At 34.4% G+C, this 17,097-nt stretch overlaps 1 pseudogene; it reads right to left on the reverse strand.

Annotated features, from left to right (window-relative positions):
* Positions 1–17,097, reverse strand: part of LOC141371064 (dimethyladenosine transferase 2, mitochondrial pseudogene) — a 28,752-nt pseudogene that overhangs the window by 10,808 nt on the left and 847 nt on the right.

Raw genomic sequence — 17,097 nt, forward strand, 5'->3', positions numbered from 1 at the left:
AACATATTATTTATATTTTTATAAATATATTTTATGTATATTATATATATTTTATATATAACCATAGTTTATATATATGTAATCTATTTTGATATATCTATTTATAGGTAAATATATACACACATATTTTAATCTCTAGTTTGTAGAACAAAACTAAAGATTTAGCAACTATAAGATTAATAATTCAATAAAGAAATACCTGGAATTTGGAAATATTTGCTGCTTAAATGAGGTTATATTCATTTCTAGATATTCTATGAAACTAAATTCATCAAGCGCCAGGGTTAATTGGCATCTATATACATCTCTCCATCTCCTTTCCAACTAATTATCCAATGTCACAGCAACAAGTCTAAAGGATATGGAAAGCCTTTCTAAGAAGAAGGTGATTAAGGGCACATTAAGACTGCAGCTTATCTCATCAACAAAATGATGTCCCAATAGGCATTATTTAGCAGTTGTAAAACCAATTAAGTATAATGGCAACAGCCTTAGTAAAAATACCAAGACTTTCTCTAATCAAAGGGATGTAAGCACCATGCTAAAATGCAAGAATGAAACAGAATACAACAGCATTGTTGAAAATTTATGTAGTGTGATTTCACTTTATTGATTCATCTTTCATTAAGCTATAAACCAAGTTTTAATTTTGTCCCATTTTCTGTCTGTTAAGTATTTTTAGCACTATTTCTGCTATGACTCCTATTTACTGAATGCATACTAAATATATTATGTATTAAGCATCTATTATGTAATAGATCTTCAACAGTATATCAAGCTATAAAGCATTTTCTCATGAAGAAAACTGGCCTTCAAGAACCAATGATCCTGCAGTTTCTAGTTCATAGAGCTAGCGTTTGAACCCTGGCCTATGTGTCCTAAAATCTCAAGATTCGTAATTTAATTTTTTTTAGTTATTCTCATGCTGAAATGTAAACTAAATGCAAATTTATATATTTTTTAAAAACTCAAATAATCATTAGTGCTTATCATATGTGTGTATGTGCTAATTTCACTTGCAGTACTAACATCATTTAAATTCCAAATTCAGAATTTTGTAAAACTGTCTCCTTTTTTTAGTTGGAGTATAATTAATATACAGTGGTATCTTAGTTTCAAATGTACAATATAATGATTGGACAATTCTATACATTACCCAGTGATCATCATGATATGTATACTCTTAATCACCTTTATCTTTTTCACCCATCACCCCATCCACCTCCCCTCTGACAATCATGTTGTTCTCTTTATTTAATGTTTTTTGTCTTTTTTTCATTGTTCATTTGTTTCTTAAATTATACATATGAGTGAAGTTATATGGTATTTGTCTTTGTCTGATTTATTTCACTTAGCTTTATGCCCTCTAGGTATATCCATGTTGTTGTACTTGGCAAGATCTCATTTTTTTTATGGCTAATAGTCCACTGTGTGTGTGTATATGTAATGAGATGTAATATCCATTCATCTATCGATGGACATGGGTTGCTTCCATATCATGGCTATTATAAGTAATGCTGCAATAAGCACAGGGGTACATATATCTTTTTAAATTAGTGTTTTCAATCCTAAAGTTTGTATGGAATCAGAAAAGACCCTGAATCACCAAGGAAATATTGAAAAAGAAAAACAAAGCTGGGGGCATCACGTTGCCTGATTTCAAGCTATATTACAAAGCTGTGATCACCAAGACAGCATGGTACTGATACAAAAACAAACACATAGACCAATGGAAGAGAATAGAGAGCCCAGATACGGACCTTCAACTGTATGGTCAAATAATCTTTGACAAAGCAGGAAAAATAGGCAATGGAAAAAAGATAGTCTCTTCAATAAATGGTGCTGGAAAATTGGACAGCTATATACAGAAGAATGAAACTCGACTATTCTCTTACACCATACACAAAGATAAACTCAAAATGGATGAAAGACCTCAATGTGAGATAGGAATCCATCAAAATCCTAGAGAAGAACATAGGCAGTAACCTCTTTGACATTGGCCACAGCAACTTCTTTCAAGACACATCTCCAAAGGCTAGTGAAACAAAACCAAAAATGAACTTTTGGGACTTCCATCAAGATAAAAAGCTTCTGCACAGCAAAGGAACCAGTCAACATAACAAAGAAGCAACCCACAGAATGGGAGAAGATATTTGCAAATGACACTACAGACAAAGTGCTGATATCCAAGATCTATAAAGAACTTCTCAAACTCAACACCCCAAAAACAAATAATCAAATCAAAAAATGGGCAGAAGACATGAACAGACATTTCTCCAAAGAAGAAATACAAATGGCTAACAGACACGTGAAAAAATATTCATCATCATTAGCCATCAGGGAAATTCAAATCAAAACCACATTGAGATACCACCTTACACCAGTTAGAATGGCAAAAATTGACAAGGCAAGAAACAACAAATGTTGGAGAGGTTGCAGAGAAAGGGGAACCCTCTTACACTGTTGGTGGGAATGCAAATTGGTACAGCCACTTTGGAAAACAGTGTGGAGTTTCCTCAAAAAATTAAAAATAGAGCTACCCTATGACCCAGCAACTGCACTACTGGGCATTTGCCCCAAAGACACAGATGTAGTGACATGAAGGGCCATATGCACCCCAGTGTTCATAGCAGCAATGTCCACAATAGCCAAACTGTGGAAAGAGCTGAGATGCCCTTCAATACCCGAATGGGTAAAGATGTGGTCCATATATACAATGGAATATTACTCAGCCCATCAGAAAGGATGAATACCCATCTTTTGCATCAACATGGATGGGACTGGAGGAGATTATGCTAAGTGAAATAAGTCAAGCAGAGAAAGTCAATTATCCTATGGTTTCACTTATTTGTGGAACATAAGGAATAACATGGAGGACATTAGGAGAAGGAATGGAAAAATGAAGGGGTTTAAATCGGAGGGGGAGATGAACCATGAGAGACTATGGACTCCGAGAAACAAACTGGGTTTTAGAGGGGTGAGGGGTGGGAAGGATGGGTAAGCCCAGTGATGGGTATTAAGGAGGGCACATGTTGCATGGAGCACTGGGTTGTTAAACGCAAACAATGAATCATGGAACACTACATCAAAAACTAATGATGTACTGTATGGTGACTAACATTACATAATAATAAATAAATAAATTAGTGTTTTCATTTTCTTTGGGTGAATACCCAGTAGTGAAATTACTGGATTATATGGTATTTCTATTTTTAATTTTTTGAAGAACTCCCATTGTGTTTTCCACCATGGCTGCACCACTTTGCATTCCCACCAGTAGTGGCATGAGGGTTCCTTTTCCCCCACATCCTTGCCAATACTTTTTATTTCTCGTTATGTTGATTCTTGCTATTCTGACAGGTGTAAAGTGATATCTTACTGTGGTTTTGATTTGCATTTTCAGGGTTATTAGTGATTTGGAACGTCTTTTCATGTGTCTGTTGACCATCTTATGTCTTCTTTGGAAAAATGTCTGTTTAGATGTCTGCCCATTTTTTAATTGGATTATTATTACTATTTGGTGTTGAGTTTTATAAGTTTTTTATATATTTTGGATATTAAATCCTTATTAGATATATCATTTGAAAATACCTTGTCCAACTCAGTAGGTTTCCTTGTTGTTTTGTGTATGGGTTTCCTTCACTGTACAAAAGCTTTTTATTTTATTTTGGTGTGTTTCCAATAGTTTAACTTTGCTTTTGTTTCTCTTGCCTCAGGAGACATATCTAAAAGAATGTTTCTATGGCAGATGTTAAAGAAATTACTACCTATATTTTCTTCTAGGAGTTTTATGGTTTCAGGTCTCATATTTAGGTCTTGAATCTAGTTTCATATAAATATAAAATTGAATTTTCTCCCTGAATTACTTTTCACCACTGAAACTCTCTCTTCATGACATTTTTTTTTCTAACCTATGAAAAGTATAATTCTTTGTTCCTTAATGAATTTCCATTGAAATTAGAGCAAAGGCGATATTTCAGAACTGGTTAATATTCTCTTTAAAAAAGTTAGGCACAGAATGAAAGGGATGTCAAAAATAGAGAAAGAATATAGATTTGATGACTGAATGGATTTGAGTTATGAGGGAGAGGAAGGAATCAATTTCCTTATGCTTATATTAATATTTATCAAGAAAGGAATTACAAGAATGAGTTCAAGGAAAAGATTAGGGATGATGTTTAGAGCCGATACCTTTGGGGCACTAGGCATTACTGGTAGAAATTTTTATCTACGAGAGATAGAGAAGAAAAACTGTAAATAAATCACAGAAGTTATTAATTAGGTTTATTTTTTACTGCAAATCACAGAAAACTCAATGTTAAAAATGTATTAGAGAATTAAAACTGGATTAGCTTCCTTATAATGGATCTCTGTAAATAATGAGTGAACAAGATTTGTCCAGTAGCTATGTGATGAAATCACCAACTCTCATTCTTTCCACTCTGCTGTCTGTATTGTTAGCTTTATCTTAGGACTGGTCTCTGCCAATAGCAATCAAGGCTATACTTTGCCTTTTTCATATTAACTAGAAGAAAATAAAATAACTCAATTATCATCAAATGATCCTAACCTTCAGTTTGTTTGAGTCAACTTAGATCATGTGCCATTTCCCGAACCATAATAGGGACTAGTGAATGCTTTGGGTTACCTCTGAGTAAATGGGGTGGGGGTGGGAAGTTGATGGTGATTCCTTGCTTGGCTCAGATATAATAGGGCCTGTTCCTGGAGCTGGGATCAATCTCCCAACTCAACAGTTCCTATGTAATGGATGTGTGGGTGGAATAGATTGGGAGGCATATAGTACTGTATCCGTTCCAGAAGGCAGGCAATGTATAGACTTTCAAGGATTATGTGAGCACTAAATAAATGATTATCAGTGTATTTAATGATTAGGAATTTACAGCCTTTGAAGAAAGAAGCTGAAATCAGGGTGTACTACGTTAAAGAATGAACAGAAAAGCATGTGAAAAACATGTGTTTTGAGATCACTCTTTCAAGAATTATGACTTTTGAGGAAGGGAGTAAAGAGGGTGGTAGCTAAAGAGGTACCATCATAGATTAATATGGGGTGATTAATTCAAACAATGGGAGATAAAAAGAAAATACCTACTGTATTTGAACTAGAATTATATTTTGACAATTCTCAAAAGTTATTTTATATCATGGTAAGATCTCAATTTAAGAATTATTTATTTTCATAAATAAGTGATTAATTCTGATGTTAATATTGTTAAAATCTTGCTTATTTTGACATCAATATGTAGTAAAACAACATATCCATTTCTTCCTCCTATGAGAATGTGATAAGGGTGTTCTCTCAGGAATCATGGAGACTAAATATGACAATGTGTATGAAGTCCTTAACATAATCTTTGGCTTGTAGTAGTACTCAATAAGTATTTTTAGCCCATCTCTATTCTCTGAGTTTCACTGAGAAACTAAACTAAACTAGATTATCTCCAAGATCTAAAAGTCAATTAGCATATGATTTTAATTTAAACACATGTTTAAGTACCAAAGAAGTTATAACTGATGAGAGGAGCAATTTGAAAGCATCTCCACTTTATGAGCTGGAGAATTTCCTGCTACATCTCCTGGTTTAAGGTTTATGAGTAGCCTTGTTTAGCCATGACTCTTTATGATGTGCCTTGTTTCTAACAATATCCAAACATCTCTGAGTTAAGGAACAGGAAAAAAAAACGTTGGTTGCTTTTCAGAAAGTCTTTTTTTCCCCTTTTATTATACTGTACTTTTGACTTTTGGATATCATTATTGCATAATGTTTGTCAAGTAAAATATATGTTTGCATGTATTTATAAAAAATTATATGTTTCCCCAAGAAATTTACATATAGGAGCCTACTATTCTATGAGTAAAAGAGCCAATAATTTTCTTTCCTATGAATATAAGATCTGTGGTCCTAAGTTAATACACCAATACATAGTATACTCTTGGTTTGAACCATCCCTTTCCCCCATATATTATCAACTGCATCTTGCATTCTAAATCAGTAATGGTCACTGTATATTATTATAAAGTTAATGCATCTTAGGATCATTTTGGTTTGTGCTGTACATCATCCTAGGCAGAATTGTCAGCTTCGTGCTTGCAGCTGCTCTCAATCTGTCATCATAAATGATAAAAGAGCTTTGGAGTCTTATTTTCTATTGTACATTATTGTCACTAAAAGAATGCAAGACCAGCATATCTTGGCTTGCTCACAAGACCCTTTATGAAGATAAGAACTTTACTAGAGAAGCAGGGAATCTTTACATATCTAAGTAAATAAATAAAACTGTAAATCTGCTAAAGTTTTGGCTTAATACCATTGGAACTTAACATAAAGTTTCATTCTTATATACAGATCTCAATTTTTTTTTCAATTATTTGTAATTTCCATGATTCTTTGTCCCTGAAGTAAAACTGGCATAATTTCTCAAATGGATATTTTTGAACACTTGTCAGCAAATGTGAAATAAATAATACTGAATGACAGTTCTCCATAGATCTCTCACATTTCTATATGCCTTGTGAGCAAGGCATTAACTTCCACTTATTCTGAACAAATTTTTCCAAGGATATGTGTATAGCGAGCAGTCATGGAGGCAAAGATTGTATCTCTTTCTGGAGTAAATGACAGGTTTGCTTACAGTTTGGTAAAAACAATGTCTTTCTCCAAAACAAATGTCAGGTTTCCTTTTTGTCCAGTATAATAAAACACCTCTGGAACACAGGGCCAGCATGTTACTGCCTACTATAAAAATTTAGGGTTTCCTGTGCTCAGGATTCCTCTCCTATAATGCAACCCACTGAGTATATAGGCATCTCTCTGCATGTTTCTGTTGTTCCTGAGAACTTGGGGTGGGGGGTGGAGGGGAGGTTGGAAATAGGTTGCAGTTCATGATATTTGTTGTACATAAGAAATAAAATCTATTATTTCCATCCCTGGACGCTTATTTCTTCTGCTAGTTTCTTCTGTGGAACTTTGGCAGGTTATCCTGTTAGGGTTATAGGTAAGATAGAATAAGACTTTTCACAATTCTTGACAATATGTATATGAAAATGAAGAAGAAGCTTCTGAAGTTTTCAGGGGAGAATTTATTTTTGGAAGCCAATTGCAGCCCACACAAACAACCAACAAAACACATGCTTACTTATGTTTATTTCTTTTGCTTCCTTGATGTTAAAAATCTATTTGCCAAAAGGTTTTATGTAATATCAAGTATGTTTTATTGCTGAGAAGACGAGTAGCATCAATGAGGGAAATAAAATCTTTAGAAAAATATTAAAATATTTCCAAAGAAACCAGAATGTGTGTGTGTGTGTGTGTGTGTGTGTGTGTGTGTGTGTGTGTGTGAAATTAAAGTGACTTCTTATTTCAGAGAACATAAGTAATACTTAACATGGATATTAATCATGGATATATCTTTATTTAACTTTATCTTTTTTAAAGATTTTTATTTATTTATTGAGAGAGAGAGAGAATGGTAGAGAGAGAGCATGAGAGGGAAGAAGGTCAGAGGGAGAAGCAGACCCCCCACTGAGCAGGGAGCCCAAGTGGGACTTGATCCTGGGACTCCAGGATCATGACCTGAGCCGAAGGCAGTCACTTAACCAACTGAGCCACTCAGGCGCCCTCTTTATTTAACTTTATGTGCAGAGAAGTACACTCTAGGCCTTCTTGAAACTGGTTTGGCCAGACTAGGTATTAGATTAGAGATCTGTGATTCTATATCCTGATTTTATTTTAGTGGACTATTAGGACTTTCCTGGAAGAAGGTTGTAATGACTTAAACTTTACTTTTGTATTTGTTTAACAGGCTCCTCTTTTGCCTACTTAATATTTATAGGTAACTTCCTCCAGTCTAACTTTGAACATTTTTAATAGAACCCTAATTTTATTCCAATAGTTTGCCATTCTCATGTGATCATACACTTCACTAGGTTCTGGCAATTTCATTTCTCTTGCCAATGCTTTGTCTAGAATGGGTATTTGATAACATTTAGATGAATGTCTGAAGGGAATCTTGGAGCACTTCTGAATATGCCTTTCTTACTCTAAAAAAGAAGTATAGAAGGAGAAGCTCTCCTCTCTTTCCAATACGATATGGCGTGTGGAATTATGATAGCCATCTATCATCCTGGGGACTCTTCGTCTGAGGTCCTCATTGGAATGATGGTAATCTAGTGAAGAGTGCAAAGAATTTTGGTTATTGATGATGTCAAGTCACTGGACTAAGTCACTGGAATGGTAAGTATACATACCTGAGATATGGTATACAGGCATGGTATACATACATGGTATGATATACATATATGAGATAATGAATTTCTTTACCATTAAATCCACATTAATAAAATTTTATAGACCTCTTAAATGAAGTTACGTGTGTATGTGTGTGTGTGTGTTGGATACATGTCTAGGAAAGAGAAATGGAACCAAAAGTCATAGATAGTTAAAATCTGACTGAGCTCCAGACAAAGCTAAAATTAACAAGGTCATTTTTAAGGTCTATGATAGTCTTATCACAAAAGGAGCTTCATTAGATCTGCATACTATCAAAGATGATTTCTTATTTATCATTCTAATTAGCTTCTGCAAAATAGTATACAATAACAGTGTTCAAATTCTGTCCTTTTTATATGCTGTTGAATCTTTTGTTCATGAAAATTCTTACCTGAATCCCAGGATTTCAAATGAATTAAAGGAAAGCTGTATTGTCTTAGGTATAGGCAATGAAATGGAATTTTGCTTCTTAGAGCAATGCTCTTCTACATTTTATGCAGCCATATTTGGGGATTTTCCATGGAACTGGTAGAACTTAATATGAAAATCACCACAAAATGGAATTTGTGCCTGGGGTTCTGCAAACTTAAGACAAAATTAAATTTTTCATATAAGCCAATGAGTTTATTCTAGCCTTAGGTGTCTAGCATGTCCTCACTACATATGCATAAACAATGGTGATAATTTCAGCATTGTAACTAGTAATTGATTTGTCAAAGTGGAAATAGAAATGATCTTTTATGTTATATTGATTTTAAAGCCTATCCTTAATGTGATGGCTTACTCATAAAACCAATCAGGCAATAGCAGATTTCAAGAAAAGCAACTGATAAAAGTTTCTTTATTGGAGTGAAGTCTGAGAATAAACACCTTTGGATAAAGCATAATTTCAGGTGAGAAAAAGACAAGGGTGAACGGTAAACAAAAACAAAACAAACAAACAAAAAACAGACTTCTCTTCTTAGAGCAAATCTCCCTTTTATAAACTATCAAAAAGGAAGCTTTAGCAATTGGCCCCTACCATAGATAATCAGACTTGCCTCTAAACAAAACAGTTTCTGTTAGATATGAAGGAGGAAATTAAAAATGCCTAGCACTTGACATTTATTTCTGCATTTGTTAAGGTAAGCAAAGCGATCTTCTATTGAATGTGAAGAGATGCTGTGTAAATAAACACGGGTGATTTAGAAACATTCATCTCTAGTATTTTATTCCATTTACAATCTTTTTTTTAAAAGATTTTATTTATTTATTTGAGAGAGAGAGAATGAGAGACAGAGAGCACGAGAGGGAAGAGGGTCAGAGGGAGAAGCAGACTCCCTGCTGAGCAGGGAGCCCGATGCGGGAAGTTCTCCTCTTTTCTCCCCTCCTTTCTGCTAGCCTCATGCCATTAATCTGAGTTTAACGGGCACAGTTGCTTTAAGGGATGTTGTCTTTAAGGTAATGTAGCAATTCATCCCCCGAATCACTAATCTCTGTGCTTGGGCAACATGGTAACCTCTTGTTTCCTCAGACCCTCTGGAGACTAGCTAATGCTCTAGTTTCTTATAGCTAAAATTCTCCCTGTTGTCCACTGAAAACTTCCAGATCAACTCTGCTTTCAGCCTTGAAACATAATAAATTTGTAGAAGTGAAGAGGGAGTAGGCAAGAGTCTGTGGTACAACTGTCAGAGAGGACATGACCAGTGGAGATAAGACAATAAAGAAATAAATTGTTTGCACATCAGTTTCTGTTTCACAGGCGGGTGAATATAATTAACAACAATAATAGTCATCGATTACTTAGTGCTTCTTCTTTGCCAAAATCTGGGCTAAGCAATTATGCATTACCTCTTTTATTCAGCTACTGAATAATTTTTTTTTAAACCGCTCTCATTACTCCTGCCTGAAACCCTCAAATGTCTCCCCATGAGTTTAGTTTTAAATCAAAGCTATTTATCACAGATGTAAAGCCTTGAATGCTTGACTGTGCCTCACCCTCTGATGTCAACTTTCACCACTCTCTTTCTTACTCACTAGATCGTGGCCTCACTGTCCAAAGCTCCTTCTACTTTGGGGATTTTTATACTTGCTCTTTCCCCAAATCTTTATGGGATTCAGTTCTCATCCTCCAGGTCTCTGCCCAGTTACCATCTCCTCAGGAAAGACTTCCTGATTACCCTATTGAAAAGGGCTTGTCTTCTTCTAGATATTCATTATCACCAAAATCATGTCATGCCTTTGTTGATGTCTAATTCCAAAATAAAACATGATTTAAAAAAAGTGGTAACTCCATAAGGCAAGATACTTGTATCTTGTGTTTATTAATATCTTTCTAGTGTCTTCAGTGGTGTTAGAAAAGTATTACTCTTCAAAGAAGTATTTGTTGAATGAATGTTTGATCGAATGCATAAATAAGGCATTCCAAATGATGATGATATTATTATTCCCCTTCTTTTTACAGATGAGAAAAATAAGAGCACTTGAGTTACGTTACTTTCTCAAGGTTATATGACCAGTAAGGTTAAAATTATGTATCAACTTACCTCTGGCTAGCATTCACTCACTTAATTCTACTGTTACTATTTGTTTCCACGTTTTCTCAGAATTCTCTGAGGCTGTGTTTGAGAGTGTCTCCCTACAGTGAGAATTTGCTTTTGCTTTCTCTAGGCTTCTGTATAATGAAATGATGTAAATTCAAACTCCAAATTCATGTAAGTCCGGTCCTTTGGTTACAGCTACTAAAGGGAGACGTGCATATCAACTTATGTCCCATGTCAACAGTTTTCTTTCTCTGTACATTTGTAGATAGCATCTGGCCTGTTTTTACTGAACTCTTTGTGAACCTCCACATTTTGCAGAATTTTAAGCCTGCCTCCCTATACTGTGCAAGGCCATAGCCTTTTCTCTTGTCAGGTCTTCTTGTTAAAATTCTTGCCATTTGATCGGAGGTTTCTGCAATTTTTCTGATGACACGGGAAGTTTCAAAGTCATCTATGACTCTGGCCAGCAGTTCCCTCTTATGCACTGGTTTGAGTAAATTTCTTTTTTCTGAATTCGTTCCTGCCTGGTTCAGGATTTTTTTTTTTTTTTTTAATACAGTATTGCTATGTATTTTGAATGGGAAAGTGTTTTAGGTCGTAAAACCTTCTGTAGAACCCCATATTTTGTTGATAAGCCTAATTATGTTTTTCCTCCTTTACTTTCTTCTGAAAATTTAATACCAATGAATAAAGCTTGAACAATATATTGGAAGTATAAATATTACTACCTCAGAGTATTTTCTGATTGAGCTCATGTGAAGACATAAGTTTATATATCTAACATGAATATCAATAATTCCCTCTTTCCTTACCTTTAAATATTCAAAATCCTGCTATGTTAGGTTATGTTATATTTGAACTATGACTTTTAGAGTTTGCACTTTTAAAAAAATTTTCTCAACTTTTTAAATAACTTTATTCTTTGTGAAGAATTTTTTTATCATTTCATTAAGATATTTCAACTTATTTATATTTTAGATCGTTAAATTTTAGGCCAGCTGTGCAATGATACCTCTTAGAATTACTGCATTTTTATTTTGTATTGTGGAGCTAATTAGCCTGTCTCTGGGACTCATTAGCTTCCTCTGGGGTTTATTCTTTGTTTTACCAAAGTACATCCATAAGTAATTTTTTCAAAAATAAAGACGCATGGGGGAAAATCTTCAAGAATATTGTTATGACTAGAAATTCTTTATTTATACCTCTCATTTGAATATGGTAGGATACAGATTTCTAGAGATAAAGTATTTCCCTTCGTTGGGGACTTCTAGTATTAAATATTACTGACAAACTTGGTAGGTGGCAATATTTTTTTCTTTGAATATTTTTAGGAATTTTTTCTTTATTCTTGATAGTTTGACCTACAGAGGAGGGATATTTCTAGCTATGTACCTCTTACCACTCAACAAGTCTAAGTGAAAATTTGTCTTTTAACTTGGAAAAATTTCTCCTAATGCTTACTTTTTAATTTCTCCCATTTATTTTCCCTTCCTTTCTCATTCTAAAAGTCATTTTTGATTGATACCAACCCTTCTGAATTAAGGCTCAGTCTGTTAGTTCTGCTTTCCTATTTCTCCTCTTTTGTCTCTTTTCTAGAGGTTCTGAAAGAGTTCCTCAATTTTATTACAGCTCTTCTGTTTCACTTTTTAAAAATTTAGCCATCCTGTTTTGATTGTCAAGGATTCTTCTCCTTTTTTTTTTCCATTTTAAAACCATCCAATTCTTATTTTATCTGTGCATTGTCTTTGAAAACAAAAATAAAAATAAAGATAAATCTCTTTGAAGAGACTGATTAGAATCTCCAAGTACTTCTTTTTCCCAGGATTGTGGGAATTCACAATGCCTGGCTAGCTAAGATGTCCTCCTCGGGAGAGGCTACTTGTAAAACAAAGAAGGAGTGACCAGAAAACTGGGCCTCCTTTGAAGTTTCTGGGCAGAAAACAGCCAGATCCTAATTGTGGTTCAATGCTATCTCCCAAGGGACAGATGCTTAATTTAGATTAGACACAGATCCTTAATAGTCACCCACCCTTTGCCTGCAAGTCATGAACAGAGATAATTCTAATCACACAATGCCTGTAAATGTCACTGCCCTAATTATTGAAACTTTACATTCCTTTCTAATCTTGATTCTTTAACATGCATAATAAAAATGGAGGTAGAGTTTAGCTTGCGGCCTTTCTCCACTAGAGTGTCTGGTCCCCAGGCCTCTCCTTTCTCCTACTTAGGCATCTGGAATAATCTTTTCATTTGCCGTCTCAGGGTTTGCTGGCCAAACCCAACACAGGATGTTTTATTTCCTTCAGGTTCACATTGGTTCTTATTTTGGAAGCTTTTAATTCCCTTCAATTTTCTATTTGTAATGAATGATTATTTTGATTAAATAGGTGGCTTGGTAGTTGTTATCTGCCTTTATTGGCCCATCCTTTTAGTATCTGTGTATCTCTGCGTAGATCCCATCACAAACAAGTTTCACCTCAGGCAGGCAGGCTCTCCCTTCTCTCTCCTCCCAATTGCCAAAATTGGGAGGATCCCTTATCTGCAAATCCAGGGATTTCTAGGAAAATTTCTCTAATTTTTTAGAATGTATTTCTCTAGCTTCAGCCCAGTATCAAACCTTACCACTGAGTATGGGATGGATGGAAAGGGCTTTGAGGCTATAGGACCAGTTTTTCTAAGTCACTAGCTATTCCCCTCTCTTTTTCCACCTATACTTGTAGATTCTTGGGGAAACTTCATGAGCGAAAACTTTCCCAGCTTGACTACGGCCTTAACTTTGCAGGGCTCTGAGCTGTGATTCACTGTGTTCCAGGATTTCAGTCGACTCAATACTATCTGTAAGCCAGCTCTCAGAAACTCTTCAAAACCTTGGTATTGTTATGGTATGCCCTTCCCATTTTTAGCACTTCCTTAGCTAGCTGTATTTAGTGGTGCTAGTCATATGAATGAGGTTTGGGGAGAAATAAAAGCTAAACTTTTGAGTTTTCTCCATTTTCTCAAAATGTAATTTTTAGTCCTACAAATTTAATTTTATTATTGAGCATTTAGTGGAATATGGGAGTCTAAAGCCACAACATCATATGCTAATCTTTGAAGAAATTTCAATTAACTATACTTTGAAAACAGATATTCTACAAATATATATATTTTTATTTTTAGTTTAGAGAAAAGGAGAGAGACAGAGACAGAGAGGGGTGGGGAGGGGCAGAGGGAGTAGGAGAGATAGAATCTCAAGCAGGCTTCATGTCCAGCTCAGAGCCATATGCGGGTCTCGATCCCACGACCTGGAGGCCCTGACCTGAGCTGAAATCAAGAGTCAGACACTTAACCGACTGGGCCACCCAGGCACCCCCAGATATAGTACAAATATTGTACAAAACAATACAAAATGCAGTGAAAGCACAAATGAATAAACACTTTGAATTCATATCAAGAAACTCGAGGTACTATTTATTTTTCAACTTACGGCAATCTTATTAAAGTCTTTGGACATAAGTTCTACATAATTTCTGTGTAGCATCAAAATGTAATTAAAATGGAAATTGTTTCCATCACAAATGTAAAATTATAACATGTAAAGATAGTCTAGAGATATAAATGGAAACATAAAATCTTTTAAAGTTACATAAAGGGGAACAATTAATAGAGGAATATCTCCTGTTCCTGAAGGGGAACAAAGAATACTGTAAGATGTCAGGAATTTACAAATTAATGTATAGATTCCATACAGCTTCCAAGAAATTTACAATTGCATTTACTTACCTTGATAAAAAGATTTTAACATTATTCTGAGAGAGTAGAGAGGGACTATAGAAGTAAATTCTGACCAACAATGAGTAACAAGGGGTTTTCTTTCTTATATAAACACATTATACAATTTTAATAGCTAAAATATGTGGTATTTTTATTGCAAAAGAGAGTTATTTGAAATAGCCCAGAAATAAACTTTATTTTATTCAGGATGCTTTATTCATCAATAGATAAAAGCTACAGATGGTTAGAAATCAGAACAAAAACACCCTAATTGATAGTCTTTATTATAAAAAGAGAAATAAATTCCAGAGGGATTAACAAGTCTAACATAAAAAAAAAATGATGGATAACAAGAAGGTATTAGGGAAGAATATTGACCAAATCTCTTATACGAATAACCTTTCTATGCTGACAAGCAAAAGAAGAAATCATAGGAAATGAACAAAAAGATTTAAAACATGATTAAAAGTTAAAAATGTAAGCAACAGGGGCACCTGGGTGGCACAGTTGGTTAAGGGTCTGACTCTTTATTTTGGCTAAGGTCTTGATCTCAGGGTTGTGAGATCAAGCCCTGAGTCGGGCAGGCTCCACAGGCTTCATGCTAGGTTGGAGCCTGCTTGATTCTCCCTCTGCCCCTCCCCGACTTCTTAAAAAAATGTAAGCAACAGACTTGGAAATTATGTGTAATAATAAATTAAATTGTAAATGTATCTTATATATTAAGAAGTAGAACTAAATAAGGAAAATAGATGTATGCACAAAGGATAAGGCTGTAACATTAACAAACTGGAACACAAATATAGTTGAAGTATTTGACACAACCTAATTATACAAATGCAAGTAAAAACCATTTAAGGGTACTGTTTAAAATTTTACTATTTTAATTTTGATATTATTTACATACAGTAAAATGCACAGGTTTTTAATTACATAGTTTTGTTGTTATGACAGATCATACAAATTTTTATGATTATGATTACACCTTTATGATTTTTATCTCCATCGCAACCAACACATAGAACATTACCATTGCCCTGGAAAGTCCCATCATGTCCCTTACTCATCGATCCCTTCCCTTTCTTGAGATAACATCTATTTTTGTCTTCTCGCCATAGTTGAGTAGGAACTCCTATAAATGTAATAATACTGTATGAATATTCCCCACACCCATGTTCTTTTACTCAAAATAATGCATCAATAGTTTATTCCTTTTAATTGCTGAATATTATTCCCATTTTATGGACATACCTAAATTTCTTCTTTTTTTATCAGTTTACTTGTTAATAGCTTTTATGGTTATTTTCTTTACAATTATGAATAAATTTGCCCTATACATTGATGTGTTTTCATTCTTCTTGGGTAACTACCTAGCAGTGGAATTTCTGGGTTATTTTTGGTAAGCGTTTGACTCTATAAGACACTGAAAAACAAGCTATCAAGAGTTTTTGTTGCTTTACATCTTCAACATTATTTACTATTTTCACCTTTTAAATCCTGGTTGGTTTTGATTACATCTCATTGTGGATTCAATTTGCCTTTTCCCGATGGATAAAACTATGGAACATATTTTCATGTAGTCATTAGCCAGTTCTGTATCATCTTTTGTAACATGTCTATTGGAGATTTTTGCCCAGTTTTTTTAAACATTTTTTTTTAATTTATTTTACTTTAGAGAAAGAGAGAGCACGTGAGTGGAGCAAAGGGCAGAGGGAGAAGGAGAGAATCTCAAGGAGACTCTGCACTGAGATGGCGCTCAACACGGGGCTCAATGTCATGACCCTGAGATTATGACCTGAGCAGAAACCAAAAGTCATTTGCTTAACCAACTGAGCCACCCAGGCACCCCTTTGCCCAGTCTTTTTTATTGTGGTGTATGGCATTTTATTAATGACTTGTAAGAGTTCTTATATAATCTAGATACAATTTTTTTGCCAGGCAGGTATTGTAGGTACTTGATGCCACTTTATAGATGACTTTTTTCTTTCATCTAAGTGTTCTTTTGGGAAAACAAAAACAAAAACAAAAATAGATGGCTTAGATTTTTAAAAGTCAACTATGTCAGATTTTCCTTTTAAATTTAGTGCTTTTTGAATTCCAGGGAATGTATTCCTACCCTAAGTTCCTAAAGAGGTTCTCTTCTATTTTCTTCTGGAAGCTTTGTAGTTGAAGTTTATACATTTAGGTCTATAATCTATACTGAATTAACTGGTCTAAATGTTAAGAGGTAGGTGTTGAGATATACTGAATTGGCCTAAATGTTATGAGGTAGGTGTTGAGATAATGACTTTTTTTTTTTTCCCTATATCGGTAACAATTTTTTCAGTACTATTATTGAAACAACTATATTTTACTCATTCAGTTACCTTGGTGCTATTGTCAAAAATCAATTGACTGGGTTTCTGTGGATGTATTTCTGTACTCTCTACTTGTTTTATTGATCTATTATCTATCCTTCTGCCAATACTACACTGATGTGATTAATGTGGCTTTATACTAAACCCTGAAATCCCAGAGTATTCTTTTCTTTGAAGATTA

Source organism: Callorhinus ursinus, unplaced genomic scaffold (assembly GCF_003265705.2).
Source record: "Callorhinus ursinus isolate GAN/ISIS: 27379988/994484 unplaced genomic scaffold, GSC_fseal_2.0 scaffold1, whole genome shotgun sequence".
Taxonomy (NCBI): Eukaryota; Metazoa; Chordata; class Mammalia; order Carnivora; family Otariidae; genus Callorhinus; species Callorhinus ursinus.